This window comes from Nerophis lumbriciformis, linkage group LG33 (genome assembly GCF_033978685.3).
Source record: "Nerophis lumbriciformis linkage group LG33, RoL_Nlum_v2.1, whole genome shotgun sequence".
Taxonomy (NCBI): Eukaryota; Metazoa; Chordata; class Actinopteri; order Syngnathiformes; family Syngnathidae; genus Nerophis; species Nerophis lumbriciformis.
In genome coordinates, this window is record NC_084580.2 from 20,812,501 (window position 1) to 20,820,000 (window position 7,500).

At 39.3% G+C, this 7,500-nt stretch overlaps 1 protein-coding gene across 1 annotated transcript in view; it reads right to left on the reverse strand.

The window, feature by feature from the left end:
- Nucleotides 1-7,500, reverse strand: part of agla (amylo-alpha-1, 6-glucosidase, 4-alpha-glucanotransferase a) — a 184,973-nt gene that overhangs the window by 83,754 nt on the left and 93,719 nt on the right. The gene's annotated exons all lie outside the window — the stretch shown is intronic.

Sequence of the window (7,500 nt, forward strand, 5' to 3'; positions counted from 1 at the left end):
TTCCATATTCAACGCAATTGTTTTGGGGGGGCCACGTTCCCAGAAAGCCAAGGACCCGGGGGCAGGACGTCTCACATCACTACCAGTGTTATTTGGTATACTCCGGAGAACAGTAGACATTTGATTGTGGTCGATTTATTTTCTCAGGAGGAGTGCACGGCTATTTTTGAGGACCTATTTTTTTTAGGAATCTGCTGCAAAAATGTGAGTCCCCAACCTGTTTTTCGAACTGAATAAGTCAAATGATGAAAAAAGAGAGGACCTAAGATGGAACCTTGAGGAACACCACTAGTGTAACTAAAGAAGTTGAACAAATGACTGCATCTGAAGTAAACAAACTACAACAACACATTACGAAAAATAACTGCCAAAAGGAGAGGACTTAAAGGGGCGCCTTGAGGAACGCCTGAGTTATGTAAATCACAAGTTTGGACCTCAGTGAAAATAACAGAGCTGATTTGACTCGGTGTTTGTAATGTGTTTGAGAAAATGGCGGATTCGTGACGTCATCGCTCCGAGAGCGAATAATAGAACGGCGTTTAATTCGCCAAAATTCACCCATTTAGAGTTCGGAAATCGGTTAAAAAAATATATGGTCTTTTTTTCTGCAACATCAAGGTATATATTGACGCTTACATAGGTCTGGTGATAATGTTCCCCTTTAAAGGGGCGCCTTGAGGAACGCCTCAGTTATGTAAACCACAAGTTTGGATCTCAGTGTTCTATGTTTGCTAGCAAGGTTAAAATGTCAATGCGAGGATCTGCAAATGTGTTTCCACTTGTCCAAGCTCCTCTGCACAACAGGAGCACTCTAGTGTGTTTAGGAATCTGCTGCAAAAAATGTGAGTCCCTCACAAGTTTTTCGAACTGAACATGTGGGCATACTTGCCAACCTTGAGACCTCCGATTTCGGGAGGTGGGGGGTGGGGCGGGGCTAAGAGGGGAGGAGTATATTTACAGCTAGAATTCACCAAGTCAAGTATTTCATATATATATATATATATATACATACATATATATATATATATATATATAAGAAATACTTGACTTTCAGTGAATTCTAGCTATATATATATATTTATTTTATTATATATATATAAATAAAAGAAATACTTGAATTTCAGTGTTCATTTATTTACACATATACACACACACATAACACTCATCTACTCATTGTTGAGTTAAGGGTTGAATTGTCCATCCTTGTTCTATTCTCTGTCACTGTTTTTCTAACCATGCTGAACACCCTTTCGCAGGTACCCAGAAAGGTTTCGAGTACCACCAAAAAAACTGAATCTCTGAAGACAGTATACAAATCTGTGTTAAAGGTGTACAAATACTGTTTGTATAATAAGCATGTTATTTTTTACAAATGAGGGTTAAGAGTTCAGTACTAAAAAAAAAAAAAAAATGTGGCTTAAGTACAGTTTTTTAATTGAGCTGCTGCATTTTTTGGTTGGGTTGTTTATTTATTTTGAGTAACTTCTATACATTTCTAAAAGGGTAGGAATGTAATAGTGATCTATGTTTGTCTGTTGCCATCTCCTGGTGAATGTTGGCTATAGCGTACTGGGGTTACTTTTTGGTTGGCCAACGATTTACGTGGTGTTGCGCACCTGACGTCACTCAGGTCCGCATGGAGCTGGAGGGGGCGTGGCTTCCAGCTCCGCCTGAATTTCGGGAGATTTTCGGGAGAACATTTGTCCCGGGAGGTTTCCGGGAGAGGCGCTGAATTTCGGGAGTCTCCCGGAAAATCCGGGAGGGTTGGCAAGTATGCATGTGGGTTACCAGTTGAATAAGTAAAATTCTATTTCAATACATTCGTAATCTGTTGAATCGCTTAAGCCGCTGAAATCCGAGTCTGAATCCGAGCTAATGTCGCTATACCTTGCTGTTCTATCCGCCATGTTTGTTTGTATTGGCATCACTGTGTGACGTCACAGGAAAATGGACAGGTGTATATAACGATGGTTAAAATCAGGCACTTTGAAGCTTTTTTTAGGGATATTGCGTGATAGTTAAAATTTTGAAAAAAACTTCGAAAAATAAAATAAGCCACTGGGAACTAATTTTTAATGGTTTTAACCCTTCTGAAATTGGGATAATGTTCCCCTTTAAGGAGCGCTGTAAGTGGCTGATCCGTTGGCGGTCCCGTCTTGTCCCCTTGTAACGTATGTCTGCTCTTAGTGGGACTGTGCCGAAAATGAAATTTCAGTTCTTATGTGTCTCGTACATGTTAAAGAATGGACAACAATAAAGCATCTTGAATCTTGAATCTTGACTTAAAGGGGCGCCTTGAGGAACGCCTCAGTTATGTAAATCACAAGTTTGGACCTCAGTGTTCTATGTATGTTAGCAAGGTTAAAATGTCAATGCGAGGATCTGCAACTGTGTTTCCACTTGTCCAAGCTCCTCTACACAACAGGAACACTCTAGTGTGTTTAGGAATCTGCTGCAAAAATGTGAGTTCCCAACAAGTTTGTCGAACTGAATAAGTCAAATGATGAAAAAGAGAGGACCTAAGATGGAACCTTGAGGAACACCACTAGTATATCTAAGGAAGTTGAACAAATGACTGCATCTGAAGTAAACAAGCTTCAGTAACACATTACGAAAAATAACTGCCAAAAAGGAGAGGACTTAAAGGGGCGCCTTGAGGAACGCCTCAGTTATGTAAATCACAAGTTTGGACCTCAGTGTTCTATGTATGTTAGCAAGGTTAAAATGTCAATGCGAGGATCTGCAAATGTGTTTCCACTTGTCCAAGCTCCTCTACACAACAAGAACACTCTAGTGTGTTTAGCAGTCTGCTGCAAAAATGTGAGTCCCTCACAAGTTTTTCGAACTGAATAAGTAAAATGATGAAAAAGAGAGGATCTAAGATGGAACCTTGAGGAACACCACTAATATATCTAAGGAAGTTGAACAAATGACTGCATCTGAAGTAAACAAGCTTCAGTAACACATTACAGAAATAACTGCCAAAAAGGAGAGGACTTAAAGGGGTGCCTTGAGGAACGCCTCAGTTATGTAAACCACAAGTTTGGATCTCAGTGTTCTATGTTTGCTAGCAAGGTTAAAATGTCAATGCAAGGATCTGCAAATGTGTTTCCACTTGTCCAAGCTCCTCTGCACAACAGGAACACTCTAGTGTGTTTAGGAATCTGCTGCAAAAAATGTGAGTCCCTCACAAGTTTTTCGAACTGAACATGTGGGCATACTTGCCAACCTTGAGACCTCCGATTTCGGGAGGTGGGGGGTGGGGGGGGGGGCTAAGAGGGGAGGAGTATATTTACAGCTAGAATTCACCAAGTCAAGTATTTCATATATATATATATATATATATATATATACTGATATATATATATATATATATATATATATAAGAAATACTTGACTTTCAGTGAATTCTAGCTATATAAATATTTATTTTATTATATATATATATATATATATATATATATAAATAAAAGAAATACTTGAATTTCAGTGTTCATTTATTTACACATATACACACACATAACACTCATCTACTCATTGTTGAGTTAAGGGTTGAATTGTCCATCCTTGTTCTATTCTCTGTCACTATTTTTCTAACCATGCTGAACACCCTTTCGCAGGTACCCAGAAAGGTTTCGAGTACCACCAAAAAAACTGAATCTCTGAAGACAGTATAACAATCTGTGTTAAAGGTGTACAAATACTGTTTGTATAATAAGCATGTTATTTTTTTACAAATGAGGGTTAAGAGTTCAGTACTAAAAAAAAAAAAAAATGTGGCTTAAGTACAGTTTTTTAATTGAGCTGCTGCATTTTTTGGTTGGGTTGTTTATTTATTTTGAGTAACTTCTATACATTTCTAAAAGGGTAGGAATGTAATAGAGTGATCTATGTTTGTCTGTTGCCATCTCCTGGTGAATGTTGGCTATAGCGTACTGGGGTTACGTTTTGGTTGGCCAACGATTTACGTGGTGTTGCGCACCTGACGTCACTCAGGTCCGCATGGAGCTGGAGGGGGCGTGGCTTCCAGCTCCGCCTGAATTTCGGGAGATTTTCGGGAGAACATTTGTCCCGGGAGGTTTTCGGGAGAGGCGCTGAATTTCGGGAGTCTCCCGGAAAATCCGGGAGGGTTGGCAAGTATGCATGTGGGTCACCAGTTGAATAAGTAAAATTCAATTTCAATACATTCGTAATCTGTTGAATCGCTTAAGCCGCTGAAATCCGAGTCTGAATCCGAGCTAATGTCGCTATACCTTGCTGTTCTATCCGCCATGTTTGTTTGTATTGGCATCACTGTGTGACGTCACAGGAAAATGGACAGGTGTATATAACGATGGTTAAAATCAGGCACTTTGAAGCTTTTTTTTAGGGATATTGCGTGATAGTTAAAATTTTGAAAAAAACTTCGAAAAATAAAATAAGCCACTGGGAACTGATTTTTAATGGTTTTAACCCTTCTGAAATTGGGATAATGTTCCCCTTTAAGGAGCGCTGTAAGTGGCTGATCCGTTGGCGGTCCCGTCTTGTCCCCTTGTAACGTATGTCTGCTCTTAGTGGGACTGTGCCGAAAATGAAATTTCAGTTCTTATGTGTCTCGTACATGTTAAAGAATGGACAACAATAAAGCATCTTGAATCTTGAATCTTGACTTAAAGGGGCGCCTTGAGGAACGCCTCAGTTATGTAAATCACAAGTTTGGACCTCAGTGTTCTATGTATGTTAGCAAGGTTAAAATGTCAATGCGAGGATCTGCAACTGTGTTTCCACTTGTCCAAGCTCCTCTACACAACAGGAACACTCTAGTGTGTTTAGGAATCTGCTGCAAAAAATGTGAGTGCCCAACAAGTTTTTCGAACTGAATAAGTCAAATGATGAAAAAGAGAGGACCTAAGATGGAACCTTGAGGAACACCACTAATATATCTAAGGAAGTTGAACAAATGACTGCATCTGAAGTAAACAAGCTTCAGTAACACATTACAAAAAATAACTGCCAAAAAGGAGAGGACTTAAAGGGCTGCCTTGAGGAACGCCTCAGTTATGTAAATCACAAGTTTGGACCTCAGTGTTCTATGTATGTTAGCAAGGTGAAAATGTCAATGCGAGGATCTGCAACTGTGTTTCCAATTGTCCAAGCTCCTCTACACAACAGGAACACTCTAGTGTGTTTAGGAATCTGCTGCAAAAATGTGAGTTCCCAACAAGTTTTTCGAACTGAATAAGTCAAATGATGAAAAAGAGAGGACCTAAGATGGAACCTTGAGGAACACCACTAGTATAGCTAAAGCAGTTGAACAAATGACTGCATCTGAAGTAAACAAGCTACAGTAACACATTACGAAAAATAACTGCCAAAAAGGAGAGGACTTAAAGGGGTGCCTTGAGAAACGCCTCAGTTATGTAAATCACAAGTTTGGACCTCAGTGTTCTATGTATGTTAGCAAGGTTAAAATGTCAATGCGAGGATCTGCAAATGTGTTTCCACTTGTCCAAGCTCCTCTACACAACAAGAACACTCTAGTGTGTTTAGCAGTCTGCTGCAAAAATGTGAGTCCCTCAAGTTTTTCGAACTGAATAAGTAAAATGATGAAAAAGAGAGGATCTAAGATGGAACCTTGAGGAACACCACTAATATATCTAAGGAAGTTGAACAAATGACTGCATCTGAAGTAAACAAGCTTCAGTAACACATTACAAAAAATAACTGCCAAAAAGGAGAGGACTTAAAGGGCTGCCTTGAGGAACGCCTCAGTTATGTAAATCACAAGTTTGGACCTCAGTGTTCTATGTATGTTAGCAAGGTTAAAATGTCAATGCGAGGATCTGCAACTGTGTTTCCACTTGTCCAAGCTCCTCTACACAACAAGAACACTCTAGTGTGTTTAGCAGTCTGCTGCAAAAATGTGAGTCCCTCACAAGTTTTTCGAACTGAATAAGTAAAATGATGAAAAAGAGAGGATCTAAGATGGAACCTTGAGGAACACCACTAATATATCTAAGGAAGTTGAACAAATGACTGCATCTGAAGTAAACAAGCTTCAGTAACACATTACGAAAAATAACTGCCAAAAAGGAGAGGACTTAAAGGGGTGCCTTGAGGAACGCCTCAGTTATGTAAATCAGAAGTTTGGACCTCAGTGTTCTATGTATGTTAGCAAGGTTAAAATGTCAATGCAAGGATCTGCAAATGTGTTTCCACTTGTCCAAGCTCCTCTACACAACAGGAACACTCTAGTGTTTTTAGGAATCTGCTGCAAAAATGTGAGTCCCCAACAAGTTTTTCGAACTGAATAAGTCAAATGATGAAAAAGAGAGGACCTAAGATGGAACCTTGAGGAACACCACTAGTATAACTAAAGAAGTTGAACAAATGACTACTGACTGCATCTGAAGTAAACAAGCTACAGTAACACATTACGAAAAATAACTGCCAAAAAGGAGAGGACTTAAAGGGCTGCCTTGAGGAACGCCTCAGTTATGAAAATCACAAATTTGGACCTCAGTGTTCTTTGTATGTTAGCAAGGTTAAAATGTCAATGCAAGGATCTGCAAATATGTTTCCAATTGTCCAAGCTCCTCTGCACAACAGGAACACTCTAGTGTGTTTAGGAATCTGCTGCAAAAAATGTGAGTACCTCACAAGTTTTTCGAACTGAATAAGTCAAATGATGAAAAAGAGAGGACCTAAGATGGAACCTTGAGGAACACCACTAGTATAACTAAAGAAGTTGAACAAATGACTGCATCTGAAGTAAACAAGCTACAGTAACACATTACGAAAAATAACTGCCAAAAAGGAGAGGACTTAAAGGGGTGCCTTGAGTAACGCCTCAGTTATGTAAATCACAAATTTGGACCTCAGTGTTCTTTGTATGTTAGCTAGGTTAAAATGTCAATGCAAGGATCTGCAAATGTGTTTCCACTTGTCCAAGCTCCTCTACACAACAAGAACACTCTAGTGTGTTTAGCAGTCTGCTGCAAAAAATGTGAGTACCTCACAAGTTTTTCGAACTGAATAAGTCAAATGATGAAAAAGAGAGAACCTAAGATGGAACCTTGAGGAACACCACTAGTATAACTAAAGAAGTTGAACAAATGACTACTGACTGCATCTGAAGTAAACAAGCTACAGTAACACATTACGAAAAATAACTGCCAAAAAGGAGAGGACTTAAAGGGGCGCCTTGAGGAACGCCTCAGTTATGTAAATCACAAGTTTGGACCTCAGTGTTCTATGTATGTTAGCAAGGTTAAAATGTCAATGCGAGGATCTGCAACTGTGTTTCCACTTGTCCAAGCTCCTCTACACAACAAGAACACTCTAGTGTGTTTAGCAGTCTGCTGCAAAAATGTGAGTCCCTCACAAGTTTTTCGAACTGAATAAGTAAAATGATGAAAAAGAGAGGATCTAAGATGGAACCTTGAGGAACACCACTAATATATCTAAGGAAGTTGAACAAATGACTGCATCTGAAGTAAACAAGCTTCAGTAACACATTAC